Raw genomic sequence first — 20608 nt, forward strand, 5'->3', positions numbered from 1 at the left:
ATATTCTCCATTTCCATCCATTTACCAGCAAATGCCATAATTTCATTCTTTTTATGGCTGGGTAATACTCCATTGTGTTTATGCACATATTTTCTTTATTAATTCATCTGTTGATGGGCATGTGGGCTGGCTGTTGTGAATTGCACTGCTATGAACACTGACGTGGCTGTGTCTTTTGGATAAACACCAAGGAGTGCGGCAGCCGGGTCAGATGGTGGCTCCCTTCCTAGTTTTCTGAGGAATCTCCATCCTGTGTTTCAGAGAGGTTGTCCCCATTTGCAGCCCCATCCGTGATGCATGAATGTGCCTTTCTCCCTTGTGGGCATATTTTTCAATGTCACGCAGCACTCAGGCCACCAGGCACCAGAGCTCTGCTGCAGAGTCCCACTTACACAGTCGAGACTGGCACCCAGACACGAGTAGGCAGCCACTGTCTCACCCACGCGCCCAAGGCTGCCTCCACTGCAGGTGGCCCCAGGACTGGGGAACTGGAGGACAAGGGCAGAATCAGAATTGGGAAGACTGGTGCAGGCAGAGAAAGCAGAAGTGAGCGGCCACCTCCTCCCATAAATCAGAAATGCAAAGGCAGCCTCGGGTCTGGTACCGTGGGGCAGGAGCAGGGGTCCTGGTGCCCTGAGGACGGTGGAGGGGGCGGTGAGGGGGGTGATGCTCCAGCCCCAGGGACGCAGTAGACCAAGGGTGTAAGGGGATCACCTTCTCCACCTCCTCCCTGTGCTGAGAGCCGGCTCTCAGGCCTGGACAGAAGCTCCCCAGGTGACAAGCCAGGTGAGTTGGGGGTGAATCTGGGCCACCCCATTTTCTCCAGCCTGCAGCCGAGCAGGCGCAGCTGTTGAACCGGGCAATGCTGTGGGGCGGCCAGGCTGGCCCTTCAGGGAGAGGGTACAAGGGGAGGGACGTGGGGCTGGCCCAGGCACAGTGCAGCCCGGCCTGGAGCCTGCCTGGGAAGTGTGCGGAGGCCTTCAGCACAGGAAATACGAGCTCTTGATTTGAATTCCCTCCAATGAGGAGACATTTTTGTAAACACAATAAATAGTTTTTTAAAAAAATACCCCCTTCTTGAGAGAGCTACACCTGAGAAGTTACCTGCATAAACAGCCTCTGTTAATGGAATCACTAACGCGCTCACCTAAGTGGTGGGACACAGGTTGCTGAGCCTCCGGGGCCAGGGTCCTGGAGCCGGCTGCCCCCGCCAGCGGGCTGCAGCCTGGCAATGAGCTCATCTCCTCCAAGGTCCAGTGGGGATGGGGCGCAGACGGTCCAGCTCACACAGGTCAGTGCATGCACCTCCACACAGTTATGTTGTGCTTGGGACACGGTCTGGGGTTCATCATTCAGAACGTAGTTAGACTGATATCTACTAAGTGAAATTTGGATTATTTTAGTACTTTAATACATAATGCATTGATCTACTGATCACAAAGGTCCGGAGATGGTCCAATGAGAAAACACATGCGGAGTCCCTGACTAGCACTAGCACACATGCGCCTGCACTCTGTCAGCACCCAGCAAACACCCTTTGTCATTAGGAGTCATCGTTGACCACAGCAACAAAAAGCCTGAAAGAACAGTTGGCATATAAATTGGGAAACAGCAAAATCAGGTTTCTTCAAAAATCCATTTCTTCATAAGCCGGGAAGTTGAGAGTATTATCGTATCTATTTACATATTCTGTCAATGCCAAGCCCAGAGCCTCACCCTCTGCTGCCCTCTGCCCACTGCAGGCTGCTGCGAAGGACCCAGACCTCACCTCCTCACCTCCACAGGGGTCTTCGAAGGCTCTGGCTGGGCGTGGCCGGGCGGCAGGCATGCAGGTCCACCCGGCGGCCTCTTGGCTCCAGCTGCTGGATGTCAAGGCCCAACGCTGGGCCCAGACCTAACTGCTTGGGCTGCTGCAGAGACTGAGGCCTCACTTCCCCATGGAGAACCAAAGACAGTGGTCAATAGTGAGGCCTGGAGTGAGGACCAGGCGCTGCCCAGGAGCACTGGGCCTGGAGTGAGGACCATCAGGTGGACCTCCGACTCCACCCACTCTCTATCCAGGAAGAGGAAGCAGGGATCCCCACCTGGGGCCACCACAGAGGAAGAAAGAGGGGCAGCCCCTGGCAGACACCATGCCCAGTGAGGTAAGCCAGACACAGAAAGGGGACCACCCTGAGGTGTGAAGACAGAGAGCAGAGGGGAGGTCCCCAGAGGCCGGAGGGCTGGGGCAGGCGTGGGAACAGCACTGGTCAGAGGCTGGGAAAGTTCAGTTAGAAAAAGGAGAGGCCCACGGAGCAGCAGGTGGCTGAATCACAACGTATGCATTTTGAAAACTGCTGGAGGGTAGCTCAAGGTTAAGTGCCCCCCCAGGCACACAGAGTTCATGGACCAGGTGCAGCGGCACCCACCTAGAGCCCCCGCTACGCAGGAACTGAGGCAGGAGGAGGGAGCTTGAGACCAGCTCGGCAAATGAGCAAGATTCCATCTCAGAGTAGAAAATAAAGAGGGCTGGGGATGTGCTCAGTGGTAAGCACCTGAGCTCAGCTCCCAGTGCTAGAGACAAAGGGGTGCGTGAGGTGCTGCTACGGCGTGAACTCCATTCAGCCCTTCCCCACACACGGGTTTTAAAATGTCATGCTGCACACCAAATACATACATTTTTATGTTTTGATTTTAATAAAACAAAAGAACTCATTTCTATTCTTTTGGGCTAATTCCATCTGGATTCAATGAAGGGAAAAAAATCAGAATGGAATAAGTCCTGGTGGTCCACATATAACACTTCTCCTTGTGGGGATTTATGTGACACATTAGCATATTAAAAGCTTTGAGAAGTCATGCAGATAAAGCGGTGTAATTGGTTTAAGTTTGTGGAAACCAAGGTTTCACATTAGCTCTAGAATGCTTTCCTTGAGCAACACGTTCTGGGCGACTTTGGAAATCACCACTTGCACACGCCACAATTTGAGAGCTGGTTCTGACTGTCTTTTCATCCGCCTCTGTCCCTAAATCCCTCTCCCGGTGGCTCCGTGACTTCTTTGCACATAGTGGGTCTTCAATAAATATTTGCAGAATGGTGGGCAGGGGGTGGAGGATGGGCCTATGGAGTCTAAATGAATGAGAGATACCCGGGAAAGCTTGGGCTGCGCTGGTGACCGTCACAGTCAGTGGGCAGGCCTGGGTGGCCCCAGGAAGCCGAGGTGCAGTGAGGAGGAAGTCGGGAGGGATCTCCCTGGAGCTCAGCCTTCCAGGTCCAGCCCCTGTGTAACCTCACCTGCCTTCAACTGTGGCCAGTGCAGCACCTGAGCAAGGCATCACTGTCACCTGGAGTGGCACACCCTACTTTTTCAAAGGCAGGGGTACAACCCATAGCTTCAGTGCTGACCCCACAAAGCAGCCTGCGCATGGCCAGCTCACATTCACCAACGTCCTAACACCCATCTCCCAGGCTCATCTCCAGAGGAGCCCACGGCGGAGAATCTGCTGTCACCAGCACTTTGATCTCGAGCCGCCACGACAGGAGGGGAGCCCTTCCTTTTGTTCTCTGCTCTCTGTTCTTTTGTTCCGTTTGGTTTTTCCTTTGAGAGTAAGTGACTGTATCAGAATAAATCCAGTCTTTTCTGGAGGCCCCAGGATCTCTTTCAGACCAAGCAGACACCCGTGTCGTTGTTTTGGGGGGTGACTGACAATCAGGCTCAGCTACATAATTAGTGGGTCCCAGGGCAGATGGAAAGTGGGGCTCCTCGTTCAAAACCTATCAAGAATAACAGGACAGTGAGCCAGGGCACTGGACCCAGCCGCTCCCCGAGGCCCCCACACCCACAAGGCTGTGCCCGTGTCTGATCACCAGACAGGAGGACGGTGGGCATGGGAAGCTGCCAGGGCACCATCCTGCCCACTGCGGTCTCTGGAGGCCCATGGTTCTCCTGATTCCCAAGGTCTTGGCTTTGCTGACTCTGACAAATATCAGAACCCTAAACCAGGGGCCCAGCGTAGGCTGAGCCATCACAGCCCAAACCGATGGCCAGAAACGCCTCCAACCACCCCTGCATTTTGATTCAATCAAATGCAGAGTCTTGGGCTGAACGCTTCCTCCCCCGCTGGCCTTCTTTAATTTTGCACACGGGTATTTTAATGAAAATACAGTCCTCCCATCTGGGCTTCAGCTTCCCTCCACCAGTCAAAAGGTTTGCCAAGCACCTGGTTCATAAGGAGGCTTTACACTGACAGCAGCCTGGGGTCCTCGGCCAAAGAGACGAGCTCCATCCAGGAGGAACTCATGGGAACGGGCCTTCCTGTCTCACCGCTTCAGGCCATGATGAGGGCCAGCCAGTGCCGCTCCCCAAGTTGGAGCCAAGTGCAGACCATGCTTACGCTCTGATGGACACACTTTGAAGCTACCTTTGAAAGCACATCTGGATCCGGATTGGCCTCCCAGCTGGGCTCTGTGCTCAGTCACACGACAACTCCACTGCGCATGCGACATCTGAACTGCACTATCAGAGAGATCTCAACCGTGGCCCCGCTCATGCGCACCCTGGACGGCGGCATGTCATTCCCAAGGGTAGCTTTCTGGAAATAGCCTTTTAAGTCCAGTGGGGAACACCAAGGGCACGAGAAATAAGGTGCGTCTCTGGCCTCAGACACCCTGGGTTCTTGCAGGCATTTAGCGAGGGCCTAGACTCCTAGGGAACGTAGGAAGAAAGTTCAAGATCTGTGCTGGGCCCAGCAGTGGGAACTTGATCACAACAAGTCTACACATCCCAGGGGCGACTTTGAAGATAACAGCATTGGGATCAGTGATGCATTCTAATGTGCTCAATCTCCTTGCTGCGTAATAATATCTCCTGTGCATCCCATGATAATGAAGATGGGCTTTGGCCTGCAGGCTGCTGCCTTTTTAAAAAACCTCCTACTGAGAAGCTATAGCTTTCAAATAAGCCACCAGCACAATGGAACTGGAGCAAGAGGACTGGTCTGAGCACATGCACCAGGGGACAGTCCCATGAAGCTCAGACGGGCACATGCAGCGGCCTTCCAAGGAGCCACTTGCTACCAACACTGACGCCATTTCAAGGAGCTGGTGGCTTTCTGTCACAGGCTGTGTTGGCAGGAGAAGTTAAAGCTCTAGAAAAAAAGAAAAAAAAGAGAAGAAAACTAGAACAAAACTTAGACTAGGAGCCTTGTTTCTTTTTAGAGCAAGTGATCCTCTCAACAAATGTGGTGATTTCCAAAGTCCCAGGAGCCTCTGTGTCAGGTCTTGCTTCTCGAGACCAGTGCTGGCACCTTACAAAGCCCAGGGCAGCCATGTCTAGCTCTGACACCGTCCCTCAGGGCTTGGGCATCGGGCAGGTGTGGGCGGACTACTGACCATGGCCAAGGCCCACGCTCCAGCCTGCGTTGCAAGCTAGCCTGAAGGCAGTGTGAAGAGCACGGAACCAAGGCCTGAGTGACCCTCCCTGTCAGGAGATGACATTTGACGTGAGCCACCTTTTCCTGTGACCCCACCCACCTCATCGACACAAAAGCAATACAGGTCACAGGGGACCCTACACCCCCCAGACAGTTCTGGAGAGAGGGCCACAGGCAGGGTCAGCACCCCCTTGCACAGCTGCCAGGTGGCCTTGCGGAGAGGGCCAGACTGTGAGTACAGGCAGGGCCCAGGCCAGTGTACTAGTCCACATGACTGGGACAGAAATGAATCACTCAAGTAAAAAGGAATTAGTAGCCAGCAACTGGCTGTGGGCTGCCCCCCATCCCATCTCACAGTCTCACGTGTGCCCTCCCAGCTTCCCATCCAGGCTACTCTAAGCCAGTTCTGGGTAGAGAAGGAAGGCCTGAGAAGCTCACGGTCAGGGGTAGCCTGAGCAGAGCCCCAAGGGGTCACAGCACCCACTGACCCAAGGGGGCTCCATAGAATGCTCCAGGGGCCGCTTCTGAAGGACACGTTCCTTCCCATCACACACGGTCAACGGCATCTGGCAGACAACGGGGAGGCATCTCAGGAAAGGGATCCCTTTCCCAGTTGGCACAAAGGTGCTCATGGGACTTTGGCCACTGAGGACGAGGCAGCGTCTCCCCATAATAGCAGAGAAGCAGCACAGCACCTCAGACAGGGTGGGGCTCGCAGGGGGTGGGGGACACAGTCGTCTCCACGTGAGCCAGGGCAGAGACGTTCCTTAGGAAATCAGTTCAGCCCACAGTAGATGGATCCAAAGCAAAGCTCCAGGCAACTCGCAGGAGAGGAGGTTCACACCCTCACACATAAGACAGAAAGCAGTGTCCACCACGGTCACAGGGACTGAGACCCATCGTCTTCCAACTCCGCCATCCTCAGCATGTGACCTTGTTCAAGTCCTGTGTCCCACCATCACAACCACATTCCTCGCAGAGGGGAGGAGGGAGGCTAAGGGGACCCATCACCCTGCTAAGCCACATCTCCAGAACCCCACCCACCTCCCCTCACCCCCACCCTCACCATGGCGCCAGCTGCAAGGGCAACTGGGAATGAAGTGGCACCAGTCCCATGGGCCCTCTTGCAGCCCTGGCGCCCGCCCAACGTGTCCCTCCCAGTCCCCTCCAGCCTAAACCTCATCTCCCCGTCCTTGATGCCCAGACTGGCCACAGCCAAATGAGGAGGAGCAGATCTGTAGGCAAAGCACAGCTGGGGACCAGGTCTCCTTTTTTCCATTAGCCAAGCAAAATTTGGGCCTGGGCAATTTAGATGAGACAGAATCAACCAAAAGTAAAACTAAGAAGAGATATTTTACTAATCCAAATGCTTCCATGTGAGCTTAGTTCTTGAAGCAATTACATGCACTCTGCAGGCAGGACCTCAGAGTCTGCTAGAGGGATGCAGGGCTGCCCAGGGTCACACTGGTAGGGTTGGCAGTGAGACCCCCGGGACATCTGGACGTCACAGCCTGTGCCTCATAGTTAAAGTCAAAACTCCATTGCAATAATTAATGAGAACTTATTCCTTCTCCCACGGTGGTATGACCATGGCCATAGCGTCCCAGCACATGGAGCCCCCCGCTGGCACCATCAGAACCCCTGTTGAAGATTTAACTTCTCTGTAGAAAAGTCAGGGCCCACAAGGCCAGTTTCCCTCTCCCTCCTGAGGTCAATTGGTATCTCAATGTCTTGCTGTCAATTTGGCGGCTTAAACGTGAAGGGAATGTTTCCCTGAAGTCCGGGTTGGTTCCCACCTCCGGAGCTACTCGGGGAAAACACTGCCTCCCCCAGGGTTTCCACACAGCCCGGGCTTGGCTTTGAACTTCCAGTACCCCCTTTCCTTCTGTAGCCGCCCCCCGCCTCCTTAGCCTGCAGGTGGTAGACCTGGGGAAGGACAGGTTGACAAAGTCCGGCTCCTCCCCAAGGTCCACAGCCAGCAGCCCCTGCCCTCTGGAGTCTGAGTCCTTGTCCTTCCCACCCCACAAAACTGAAGTGACGATGGATTCAACACTCTTGAACTGCGAGCCCCTGCGTGCCAAACCTGCATCCTGAAACCCTCTGTCCACGTGCTCCCTGGGGACTCAGCGTGTCAGGGGCAAGAGCCCTCGTCCTTTCCAGGGCCACAGGGCCCATGGCAGGGCCCTCCTTCCCACCTGCTCAACTCTGGGGCTTTCAACCCACTCGTGGTCTCCTTCCTGTGTCCCCACCTGCCCTCCTGGTGTCCTGCTCCTTGTGGTCAGCCCCTGCCCTGCCCAGGTGCCTCTCGGTGGTGGCGCAGGCCGGGCCCTCCCCCTCCAAGCTCTCACCCCGGTCCTGCCCACCAGGTGCACCCAGGCTCCTGGAGCCACCCGCCTCCCCTTCTCCAGTGGCAAAGGCATCTGTCTCACAGTGGCCTCTCCCAGAGAAACTGGGGAGGACGGGGCTCAGGGGCGAGGCTGGCCCACAACAGAGCTGCCTACTCCGTCAGGAAGCCAGCGCTGGTTCTGTGGGTGAGGCAAAGGTGTCTGCGAGGCTCGCAGGTGGAAGGGCAGGGGAAGGTCTCCCTGGGGAGGGGTCGAGGCTGCAGAACACCTGGAGGGAGGTGCTACTGGAGGACAGCCAGCCCCTCACACCCATAAGTCAGGCTCCCCCGGAAACAGTCAACAGACTCCATGGATCAGAAGGGATTTATTATGGGAACTGGCCCACACGGTTATGGGGACAGAGATGTCACCAGCTGTAGTCTGCGAGCTGAGACCAGGAAGGCTGGTGATGTGACTCAGGTCAAGCCCCGAGGCCTTTGGGTAAAAGGCCACTGTCACAGCTGAAGCAGAGGGAGCGTTTGCTCCCCCTCTGTCCTTTGTCCTGTTTGGGCCTCCTCAGATGGACGGTGCCTGCCACAGTGGTGAGGCATCTCTTTACTCAGATGCCTCTCCCAAATGTTCTAAGAGGTGACTATAAAGCCACCAAATCCCGGAAGAACTCAGACTCTGCAAACAGCTGGCTGTCTTTGACCTTACTGAGCCCGCGGTGGCTTTTCTGTCCTCCTTGTGAACTCCTCTGCTGACACTGCAGATCTGAGGTTCACCCTGTGCCCTGGGCGCCGCCCCTGCTGCCTGCCATTACCAGGACCACGGCAGAAGGGCGTCCTGAGATGTCCTCAGCGAGCACCAGGGGGCGCCCTGAGACACCCTCCATGCACGCACTTGGCCATCTCCAAGTTGATGGACACACAGAGGTGAAAGCCCCATAAGGGAGTGCTGGGCAGGCTGACCCACCAGCAGCTTTGTGGCCAGACTTAGGTGGACAGGAAGATTTCCTTCAGGTCATTTCTATTTTATCTCATACTTTCCTGACTTCCCAATCCAAAGATCTACCTTATCTGTATTTCCTAGAGATAAAATCCCAACTGATTTGGAAAATGCTATTGTTTGGATCTGGAAGGTTCTATAAGGGCCCATGTGCTAAAGTCTTTTCCCCAGAGAGGCACTGTTGGGAAGAGGTAGAGCCTTTAAGAGGCGGGACCTAGAGAGAGGTCTTCAGGTCATTGGGGGCGTGCCTTTGAAGGGGACTTCCTTTTTTTTGCTTCCCACTGTGAGGTAAATGGTTTTGCTCTGCCTTGAGGTGCCACCGCAGGCCCAAAGCCTCAGGACCAGCCATTCATGGACTAAAGCCTCCAAAACCATAAGCCCAAAATAAACCTTTTTTCTTGATAAGTTGATTGTCTCAGGTTTTGTTACAGTAAGATAAAGCTGACTCTGAAATTATTCTTCTAGGCAAGATGAAGCCCCTGTTTCTCTGAGACTTCAGCTTGTCCATGTGTCCAGCTTGTCCATGTGTCCCTTCCCTGATTTACTTTTCTTCTTCTGATAAATCTTTTTTCTCAGCTCTTGAGCCCCTCACCTGCCTGACATCTTTTATTCCCTTAACAAGAAACACTGTTGGGATCAGTCGGCAGAGGGTGACCATAGCAGGAACTCTGGAGCCCAGCTGTTGGAGGTCACCAGCCCTGCTCCTTGCTCACTGTGTGTCCTGAGACACGTGACTGGACTCCTCTGTGCCTCAGTTTCATAGATGGCAGGGCCTACCTCACAGATGTGTGTGGGAAGAAGTGTGTAAAGTCTGAGAATGTGCCTGGCCTGAGCCAGAACCACGTCAGTGCTGGCTGCTACTGTCAACCACGCCCCTGAATAAACAGGAAGGTCCCAAGGACAAGCCAGATGTTGGCCTCAGGAGCTCATCCTTACCCAAAAGAGACTGACAAGAGAAGAAACAGCCTCATACAAGTCAGTGAAGGGACCTCAGGAGAAGACCATACTCTCGGGAATCCTGGCACACGCCAAGGAGGAGTGGCATAAGGAGCCGGCGGGGACTATTTTCTGTCCATTGCTGTGTCAGATTACTCCGAAGCTTGGAAGCCTCAACAACAATAAAGGTTTGTCTCACAGAGTTAGGACTGCGGGAGGGACTTTGCTGGGTGTTTCTAGACCCAGGTGTCTCTTTGGGTCACAGCAATCCCCTGAAGGCTGGCCGGGCCAGGAGAAGCCCCTCCAGCCTGGCTCTTCCTGGATGTTGGCAGGGGCTCCAGTTCTTCACAGGTGGACCTCTCCACGCGGGCAGCTGGAGTGTCCTCAAGAGATGGCAGCTGCTCCCCTCCCAGCAGATTGTCCGTGAGAAACATGGTCAAAGAGGCAGTGTCTGCTCTGAGGCACTCGTCACACTGTCCTTCAGTGACCTGAGTCACACACATCAGCCTGGAAGACAAGGACCATTGTGCCTTTGGAGGGCACCACAGCGGCAGGATGGAAAGCACGGTGCAGGGCCAGGCCTCCCCAGGATTGGAAAGGGAGGCTGGGAGCACAGGGGAGGCCCTGGGCCCAGAGGCCTATTGCCACCCACAGGACATGGGACTGACCCAGGGGGAATTTATACACTGTCTTAAGCAAACTAAGCTATTGCCAAACACGGGGAGCTGACCAAATAGGGGAGCAGGAAGAAGAGGGGCAACAGTCTCCTCTGGAGCCCGAGGTGTCTCCCTCCAGCTGCAGGAGCAGGCACCTCTGTGTGAGAGCAGCCTTCCTGTGCCATCAGCCGTGAGACCTCTTCACTGTGGCTCTCTGGGTCCCTGCCTTTGGGCTGTGGCCGAGATGGAATCCCTCACCCAGCATACCCCAGGGGCTCTCCTGCACTGCCTGGCTTCCTTGCACTAAGTCAAGGTCACTGTGATGAGCTCTGACCAGAGAAGCACATTGACAGTGACTCCAGACAGAGGAGCTCCCGAGGGACTCTGCAGCCTCCCTTCCCCACCAAAGAAGCTAAGGAAGCCATTTGTCCTGGAGCACACAGCCTACCTAAAAGGGAGCCCGACTGCCCTGGGCCCAGGCTGCGGGGAGCAGAGTGCCCCCTGTTGGACAGAACGTTGTAGCCAGGGATTGGTCTGCTAAGCTGTTGAGATAAAAAGACCGTGGCTGCAGCCAAACACCATAATGTGTCAGAAGGGATCTTTCATTACCCTAAGAATCTTCTGTGCAAAGTGATCTATTTAAAGCACAGGCCTGATTGTACCGTGTCCCCGCTGGACACTTAGTGCTCCTGAGCCTGGCCCCAGCCCTCCCTAGCACACTTGTGCCATGTCCTCCGCCCTCCCACCCCGTGCCCATCCCTGCCCACCCAGCTCTCTTCCTTCCTCAGAGCCATCTTGGGCACCATCAGCTCTGCCTGGAACTCCTACCCTCCCGCAGCACCCTCTGGGTCTCACATGCCAGGTTCCCGACTGTCATCCACCCCACCATCTGAGGACATCAAGAATCTCCTTGTTGCTGACTTTCAAAGCTCCCTCTGTCCACCTTTGCCATTGAGATTAAATGGTGGTCAATTCTGAATGGCTAAGGGGACGGTTGTTTCTCCACCAGGAGGCGATTCCCAAGAAGAGGCTTGCACTCTGGGTCCTGGCTCCCCGCCTGGCCTGCGAGTAAAGCTGGCCATTTGTGAGTGGAGGGTGCAGATGTCACAAGGCCATTCTCCCCACTGTGCACTGCAGGCGGTTTCCAGGCTCCCCTAGCCCCTGTACCAGGGCCGGGTAGCGCACCCAGCACCACAGGGAGTCTTGGAGCTTGGTTAGAGTCCAGGGGAGGAAAGGAGCCCCTGGCCCCAGGGACAGTCACATCCTACAGAGCCCTGTTTCCAAAAGGGAGCCCACCCTTCTCTGGCTGCCCAGCGGTACCAGCGGTCCCTGGCTGCGATGGAAACAAATGTGGACAGAGTCCTGGGAGATCCCTGGATTCTGGAGCACTCGGGCTCTGAATGAAGGCCCAGGACGCATTTCTCATGGGCATGCTTTATCCTTCCCATCAGGGGCCAGGTTTCCATCCCTGGTGATTCCCGGGAGAGGACCAAGAGGAGGAACGTGCCCGAATCGTAACTGCACAGGGGGCAGACATCTTTCTTCCTATAAAAAGTACCTGAATTATGCATCTTATCAGAGACCATGTGCTGGCTGATTTTAAAATATTACTCCCCAAATATGCATATAGTACGCCAAGAAACCATCGACGGTAAATCACCTCCACTCCAGAGCCAGGACGCAGTTCCTGAACTGTGCAAGTCCCTCGCATAAAATTCAAAATGTCTCACAGTTTATCTTGAAACTTTATAAAATTTATTGATCTTTATAGCCATGAAAGGCAAGAGGAAATATATTTTAAGTTCATGTTTTTTATTACTGACCCAAGTGACCATGTGAAATGGCTCAGATTTATCATCGCGTCCAGCTGCCAGCGTTTGCAGCGACTTCCAAACATGTCATTTTACCTCAGACTTCTCATGGTCGGGACGCTTGGGGAGTTTACAGGGTCGCTCTGACTTCAGGACCAGAACAAATAAGTGGCTTAAGTAGTTTTGCAGCTGATTGGAAAGTGACTTTGAAATTCATTTGAGGAGTTTGCTAACCGTGGGCCACAGAAACCTAGGGAAGGGGCAGGGGTCCCCAAATTTATGTCTTTCCACATGGGAGAAGAGAAGATTCCTTTGCCAAAGAGCAGTAAGTGTGTATGCTCCTCCACATCTTCCCAGCTCCGTCAGAGAGGTTTAAGAAAACAGTATTCAACTGTTTCTCATTTGCTAGAGAAATAGACATTACTAGTAAATGGAAATGGAAATTGTATTTTTTTTAAATGTTCTTTAATGTGGCTTACCAAAATAGTCGTCACTGTGCATGGAACATCGCCTCTGTTCATTTTAAAACCAGGAGGTGGCTTTTAAAATGCCGTCACTAGTGCCTACGGGCCTCAAACTCTTGTAAGAGTCCATGTGCAGTCCACGTCAAGCTTGGTCAAGAGTGCAGGGCGTTAGCCAGTTGTGGTGGTGCCCAGCTTTAATCCCAGGGACTCCAGAGGCAGAGGCAGGAGGCTCTCAAGTTCCAGGCCAGGCTTAGCATTTAGTGAGACCCTGCCTCAAAACAAAAACACAAAAAAGACTGGGGCTATAGCTCAGTGGTAAAGCGCCCCTGGGTTTGGTCCCCAGTACCAAGCAAACAGACGGAATGCTGGGGGCCTGGTAGGGTCCCTTTGCCCTTCCCCTCCTTCAGGCCTGTGTGTCCAGCCAGCTCCTGGGATCTGGGTTCCTCTTTTGTGCATCTCTATTCTCTCTCTCCTGTCTCTTGACCCTGTGGACACTACCACCCAGTCCACCTTCTAGAAGGTTCCGGGCATCACCTCCAGGCTGACACCTGATTGCTTCTCACTGCCTGTGTGGTGCCCCTTGGGGGACCTTGTCTCCATCTCTATGTCTCCCACCATCACCCCATCATCCCCAGCAGGGAGCCCAAGACACACAGCTGCCCTCAGACTTGGCTCGTAACATCCTCACAGCCAGAATGTCCCCAGCCTTGCTAAAGCATCCAACCTGCCAAGATCTAGAGGACCCTCAGCCTCCCTGGAGGAGGCAGCCCCTCCCCTGGATTCCCGCAGATCAGCACACGTTCGCAGGCCCCACTTCGCCTGCTCCAGGCTCCGTAGCCCAAGCTGGAGGCTCAGCCTCATGGTGCTTCACATGCTTCTTTAGCATCCCAAAACCTTACACGCTTCTTGTCATCCTGAAGAGCAAGCTGTCTGCTCGATAGAGAGAATGAGGGACACTCCAGGGAGGCCAGAAGAGAAGGGAAGGAAATCATAAAAGAAAAGATACTATTTAAAACAAATACACTTGGCCCTCCATCCCAGCTCTGCATCTGCAATTGCAAAGCATTAAAAAAATGCATCTGTACTGAATGTGTTCAGATGTTTTCCTCATCATTATTCCCAAAACAGCACAGTATAACTGCTATTTACATGTAATTTACATTTTACTAGGTTTCACAGGTGATCCGGAAATGTGTGTAGGTTTCATGCAAAGCTACACCATTTTATATAAGAACTGCGGAGAGTTCTGGAACCAATTCCTCGTAGACACCAAGGGCCTCAGCCTCCCAAGCAGCTAGGATTACAGGTGAGCACCACCACACCCCACTCAAGACCTCCTTTTCAATTGGTTTCCTCTGTAAAGACCTTGTCTCCAAATAATGTCTCATTCTAGGGTACTTGGGGCTAAAACTTCAACATAAGGACTTGGGGGCACACAGTTCAACCCTGACACTGTGTGTCGAGCACCAGCCCTGGGGATAAAGAAATCACTAAAATATGGTGCCAGGAATGAAGCCGTTCACCACCCAGGGGGACCATCACCACTCATCCACCTGTTATCCTAGTCACCACAGACATGAGACCAGTCCAGGTGCAGATGCCTGGGGCCTACAGGACCTGCTCGTGCCTCTGGGGTAGGCGACCTGAGAACCAGACTCCAGAAGCACAGGAGGAAGAAGTGGGTGACCAGGTCCCATTCCGGTGCAGGAGGCGGAAGCAGGCCGGCCACAGGTGAGAGAGCCGCTCCTGCCCCAGAAGGAAGAGGGAAGCCAGGGAAAGTGGACCTGCGCTGGGCTGTCCCCAAAAGGGGAAGCTGTGTGACAGGGTCGCGGGGTGGGACACTCCTAGACAGAAAGAGCAGCCAGGGAGACTTGGGGACAAGTGTCTCCCAGGCGTGTCTCCCTGAACCTTGACTTTGAACCTTGTGGCAGCTTCTTGTCCTCGAGCGGGGACTGAGGGAAGTGGAAGTGGGAACACAGCTGTTTCCACAATGGGGAGCTCAGGTTCCAGGTCAGAGTGTGAAAACTCCTCGATCGGCTAGCAGGTCACTTTAAAGGGTAAGAAAAGATAAGTAAAATAACGTAACTCCGTTTTTTAATGCTGGTTATTTCAAAGGAACCCCAAGAACGTTGAAAAGCAACTTTATTCCTACTAGTGTATTTGGGAACTTTCTGGCACATAATGGACCCAATTTTTGAAAAACGCTAACCTGAAATTTAATCAGCATTATATTGAAAGGAAAAAAACTCTTGTCATCTGCCTCTTCTCTCTTCTTTCCCCTTAAGCAGACAGGGGGTGGCTTGAGATGTTGCCTCTCTATCCCTGAAGATCACTTCCAGGTTGTGATGGCTCCTTCATCCCCTAGTCCTGTCCCAGCCGGGGTGACTCAGTCGCGGCACCGATGAACACACATCCTCACCTTCACCACCTTCACCTCCGAGTGCCAAGCTGAAGCCCCAGGTAAGGCCAGCTCCAGGGGCACGTGCAGCCTCGCAAAGCCAAGTCTCGGGCCCCAGCTGCAGAGAGGATGAGTGGGAAAGAGGGTGTGCAGAGGCTGCAGGGTCCCCAGCAAACCCAGGGCCCCAAAGCTGCCCCACCCACTTCACGCAGCCTCAGGAAGGGACACCTTCAGACCCCGAGGCCAAGCCCCGGTGGGTCAAAACCCTAGGGACCCTGGAGAAGCAGACAGACCAAATATTCAAATCCATGAGCCAGATGGTTTCTTCCCAGGATGGTGGGCACTCCTGAGAGCTTCCTGGGACTCCAAGTGGGGGGCTGCGGCCTGGACCCAGGAGTCCTGAGCACAACTCGGGAGCCACAAGAAAAAGAGAGGGTGGCGGCAACTGAAGCACCTGAGTGGCAGGGCCGGCCCAGTCCAGCATGGACACAGCCCCAGGAAAGGCAGGGACCCCAGTGACCGCAGGAACTGAGGAATTAGGTGATATCAAGGGAAAGCCGAGGTGCAGGTGTCGCCTGCCTGGCGTCCAGGTCCAAGTGCTTGCCTGCCCTGTGGAACTGTGGGTTCTCCTTAGCGCCCAGGTAGAGGGGTGCCTGGGGTGCCCAGAGACAGGTAACCCAGCCTGGCCTCCCCAAAAGAGACAAAGAAACCAGGGCACAGGGTCTGGGACTGGCCACCATCTTCCCGCCTGCTGGGGACTCTGGGTCCTCCTATGCACTGCTACTTCCCGCTCCATCTCAAAAGCTGTGCAGTTTGCAAGACAGTGAGCTGCATGGGGTCCAGGGCTCAGCTCTCGGCACAGATGGGTGTTGACCAGATGGTGACGAAGTCTCCAGGGCAATGCCGGACTTTTAAAACTAAGTGACAGGAACTCACGGAGGACAGGGTGTGACTCCCACCTAGGCCCCGTGCCTTGGGACTTACCCTCCCTCCTGGGAGCTCCAGCCTGGCTTCTTGGCAATAGGCGTATGGGCAACCAGTGTGGAAAAGAGCCCCGCTGGAACTAACTCCAGGCCAGCAGGAGGGGACGCCGGCCTCACAGCCCACTGCTCCCCCAAGCCTCATCCTCCCCCAGCCTCCTCTGGGTGACCCTGAGGAAAAGGCCAAAGAAAGTGCCCCGGCCTCGGCCCTGGCATTCCTGACCTCTGACCCACCCCAGGGCCCCTGGTTCAGACCTCCCACAGATGGAGGAGGCAAACCCCATTCCTTTTAAAACTCTGCAATTTGGATTTTTGGTTATTTGCAGCCTAAGCAAACCCTAGCTGCTTGGTGGGAAATCTCATTCCTACAGAAGAAAGCCTCGTCTCTAACCAGAGCGTGGCCATGCAAGGGGGTGAGACATCGGTGTTTCCTGGTTTCAGAAACTGTCTCCATTATCGCATCTCTAGGGAATGTCGATGACCAGATGGGGCTGGGTCATGAGGGACCCCAAACACACTCAGACCACCCAGGAAGGTCTGGGCTGTGGGTGGGACAGTTGACCAGCACATCACATGAGAAGGTCACACAGAAGGCATCTGGGGCACTGCGTGAGTCCTGCAGGGTCCCAAGACTGACGTTCAACACACATCTGAGGGTCGAAGGCAAACCCCATGTGGCACAGGTAGGGCACACCAGCCCGTGAGTGGCCCTTTGGGCTGTGGGTTCTTCTCAGTGGCCTGTGACCTCCAGTTCTGGGCTTTTCCACTTTACTGGGAAACACATCTCCAGGGGACCTCAGCATGGACTCCTCACTCCTGGTCAGTAAGGGCACCCCCAACAGAACCAGGGCTGCAAGTGACACGGTGATAAGACATGGAAAAGTAAGAGGAGCCCCACGCATGAACCCAGGGAGAAGTAGAAGCCAGGCAGAGGCCATGCACTGGGACGGGCTGGTCCTCATCTGGACAAGAGCCAGAGGGCTGTGAGCAGGGCAGGTCCGTGGCAGGAGGGGATGTCCAACAAGAGGAGCAGGCTTTCCAAAGATGCCAGCTCTCTGCTTCCCGCTTGGCCGCAGCCAGATTCTCAGCCAAATAACTTGGGTCACAAATATTCAACACAGGAGGCTATCTAAGCATTAAAAAGCCAACCGAAAACCATCAAGAACTATGTGAGTTGTCCCTTGGCATTGACAGGATTGGTTCCAAAACCCCCCCACAGATACCAAAACTCAGGAATGCTGGCTCTGATCCTACACATAAAATGGCGTGGTATTCACACAAAACCAACGCACACCCTCCCTGCGTTCAGTGTCTAACTAGCAAGCAGTGACCACCTGTCCGGGCCACGCCACACGCAACACTCACCCCTCACACACGCGGGGCAGAAAGAGACCTACCTCTCCGGCACCATGCGCTGGGCTGCAGAGCTGGAGTAGGGACCAGGCACGGCCAGCGGGTTCAAGCCCCAACTTGGTCCTGCTCCGGCAGCACCTCAGCAGCGCTTCATCTGGGCCCCTGGACAGCAGGGGTGAGTCTGCGCCTGCAGGGGTCCCCCGGGAATTGCGCTGAGCCTGACATCTGGGAGCCAGCCTTTGCCCAAGGTCACCCCCAGTGTAACATAGAGCCAGGGTTTGAAATTAGGTCCTGCCAATTCCAAAATCATACCCTCTGCTCCCTCCACACACCAGCTGCCTCTTCCTAATCTGTCCTAATGGCGCCCCACGAGGCTGCCACGGCATGGACCACAGACAGGCGGCCAAGAAGCTGAATGTGGTCTTTGCCCTTGGGACACAAGAGGTCCATCCAAGAGGCCATGGAAATCAGGGGCTTTCACGGGGAGGCCCAAGGCCTGGAATTGGGGTTCTGAGGGAGATCCAAAGAAAACAGGCATGGGTTGGGAGGAGACGCCGATCCCCAGCATGGCTGGCTGTCGAGGGACACAGACGCAGCTCGCAGGCCAGGCGAGGGGGTGTTTTCCTTGGCAGCCATCAGTCTGCTCTCACAATGGAGGATGCGGAGATGACTCCAGCCTGTGGCAGAGAGGAAAGGCCCTGTGCGACTCCGGGAGAAGTGAGCGCAGGAGAGGATGCAGCCTGCCAGCTCAGGAGCTAGAGTCGCTGCTGGCTGAGGCCCTCTGCACTAGGCAGGTCCCCCACTTGCCCTTTGGCCCCAAAGACAGGTCTGCATGGACCACCTCACCTGGGCTTCCATCACTCTCCTCCAGGTTTCTCTCCACATTCCCCCAGAGAAGAAGCTGAGGAATCCTGCAGGTGCTCTGCGCAGAGCCAGATACCCAGAGGTCTGTACAGGGACACGGATCCCCGCCTCCACAGATCCACCCAAGGTACAGCCACCTCCAGCCCCCGGGCGGGAGACAGGGGAAGAACGGCTTGGAGGCACCTTTGGTCACGCACCTACGGGTGCCCCCAGCCTGGGAGGCAGGTGTGGTGCTTCCCCTCTGCACAGACAGGCGGAGAGTGGGAGTCCAGAGGTGGGGGGACAGGACCTGAAGTAGAGATTCCAGGACTGGAACTCAAGCCCCTGCTCTGGCATCAGTGAGCTTCAAAAATAAAACCCCCAAAGAGGCTATTTCTGAAAACCAGTGACTAGCCAAAGGGCCACAATGAAAAGAACCCACTTACCTCCACATCTGGTCACCAGATGTCCGAGAGAAAGACAGCAGGGCTTGGCTCAGGCGGAATTAACCCGGGCGTGCAGCTCACGAGAGCGGATGGGGAAACAGGCTGGCAGTCTGTGAGCTGGTTCTTCAGTCACTGGAGGCTGGAAATCAGCCATGGCAGGCATTGGTCAATGTTGGAAAAGGAGGCTTTGTTTTGGTGGCTGCTGAGAGCCATTTGGCCAGCACCCCAGGGGATGGATCTTGGAGTGAGTCATCCAGAAGGCACGGCCTGGCTCTCCCTGGGGGAGAGGAGAGAGAAGGCATATTTAAGAAAATAGCCAGGAAGCCCTTGGGTTCAGCCTGGTAGGCGCCTGCCTCTGTCCTCTCCCCTGGAGGCCTGAACGCCTTTCCGCTCTGAAGTCCCTGAGTGAGTCTGCAGTGGGAGAGAATGGCCCAGGGTCCACCTGGACGTGCGTGGGGTGCATGGGGGCACGTGGCCCCTCCTGGGTTCCTGGGGAAGGCCCATGTACCCCGCTGAGCCCCAGCAGGTCTCCAGGTCACTGCTGAAGGGAGGACTGCAGTCTTGGAGAGGCTGAAGATTCCAAGCAGGGCTTACAGAAGCACCCTGCGCTGGAAAAGACACGCAGTGAAAATAATAATAAAAACTGCCATTTCCACGTCCCTCAGGGCTGGCCAGGAGAGACCAGCGTCTGATGCCAACACAATTGTCACTGGTCTATTAGTAAATATGAATCATAGATTCTTGGGACTAAAAGGGACCCAGGAGACCGTCTCCACCAATCACCAACTGAATGCTCAGGTCCTCAAACAACCTGACTAGCCCAGTGGGTGTCCAGCCAACATGCCCTACCCTTCCACAAGAGGAAGCCCATCCTTCAGGAGGCCACCACGGTGCCTGGTCACAGCTCTGTGGCTACTGTACCACAGTTAGGAATATCAGACTGACTGTAACTCTGCACTGAGCCTGGATTCTTGGGTGGGACACTCCCCCGGTGGGCAGACACCTTCCACCCTCGCAGCTCCTATGCTCAGGCTTGGCAGTGCCTCTGGAGGTTCACCACCTTCTGTGGATCACAGGTTTCCCCTCCGGCTCATCTTCCTAGCCTCGCTGCTATGGTTTGGATGTGAAGTGTCCCCCAAAAGCTCATGTGTGAGACACTGCAAGAGGTTCAGAGGAAAAATGATTGGGCCATGAGAATCTTGATCCAATCAGTGAATTGTTCCCTGACAGGATTAACTGGGTGGGATGTGGCTGGGGAGGTGGCATTGGGGACGTGCCTTGGGGGTGTACATTTGTATCTGGCCAGTGGAGTCTCTCTGCTTCCTGATCATCATGTGAGTGGCTTCCCTCGGCCACACTCTCCTGCCTTACTGTTCTGCCTCCCCTGGAGCCCGGGGAAAGGAGCCAATGGGCTGAGACCCCTGAAACTGTGACCCCTCAAGTAAATAAACTTCTCTACCGTTGTTCTGGTTGGGTCTTTTAGGCATAGCAGCAGGAAAACTGACAAACACCTGCCTTCGCATGTTTATTAACTATTTCAAAGGTACAAAACAAAGCCCAAAGAACAATGGCCCTCAAAGTTGGCAAAATCCGCAGACCTTCCAGCCACGTCTGTTGCCGCAGCCCACAGGCGCTCCCTCCTCCTTGGGTCAGGGACCCTCCTCCACAGCTCCTGCACCTGCTGGTCCCCCGCCCCATCAAGGCTCCCACACTGCAGCCCCGGTGCTCCTCACCTCTCCACAACACCTTGCCAGCGCCCGTCTGTCCCCTTCATCCTGCACTGCCAGCAGACATCTCCCTCTGGCACCTCTGGGTCTTTCTTTCCTCCTTTCCCACTGCCCTGCAACCAGCCCTTGCATCCTCTCCCTCTGGATAGACACTGAATCCTTAGGTGGGGGCACTTCTTTACCATCTTCAGCACCTCCATGACCCCACACCTATCACAGTAACCTTTTTTACAGGATGACTTGCCTCTCC

The 20608-nt window shown here is 54.9% G+C and overlaps 1 long non-coding RNA gene across 2 annotated transcripts; it reads right to left on the reverse strand.

Annotated features, from left to right (window-relative positions):
• Positions 1–8122: 8122 nt before the first annotated feature.
• On the reverse strand, positions 8123–19329 carry LOC124105600 (uncharacterized). Of its 2 annotated transcripts, none has more exons than XR_006855792.2 (7): positions 18632–19329; positions 18404–18495; positions 18189–18264; positions 17387–17529; positions 14821–15127; positions 12627–14659; positions 8123–10187 (listed from the first exon to the last, which is right to left on the reverse strand). It is a non-coding gene; the product is annotated as an uncharacterized LOC124105600 (long non-coding RNA). The 2 variants fall into 2 exon arrangements; XR_006855790.2 differs by lacking the exon at positions 8123–10187 and adding an exon at positions 12116–12552.
• Positions 19330–20608: the final 1279 nt, after the last annotated feature.

This window comes from Marmota monax, unplaced genomic scaffold (genome assembly GCF_021218885.2).
Source record: "Marmota monax isolate L192 unplaced genomic scaffold, Marmota_monax_Labrador192_F-V1.1 WCK01_AAM20220418_F8-fsc00245, whole genome shotgun sequence".
NCBI lineage: Eukaryota > Metazoa > Chordata > Mammalia > Rodentia > Sciuridae > Marmota > Marmota monax.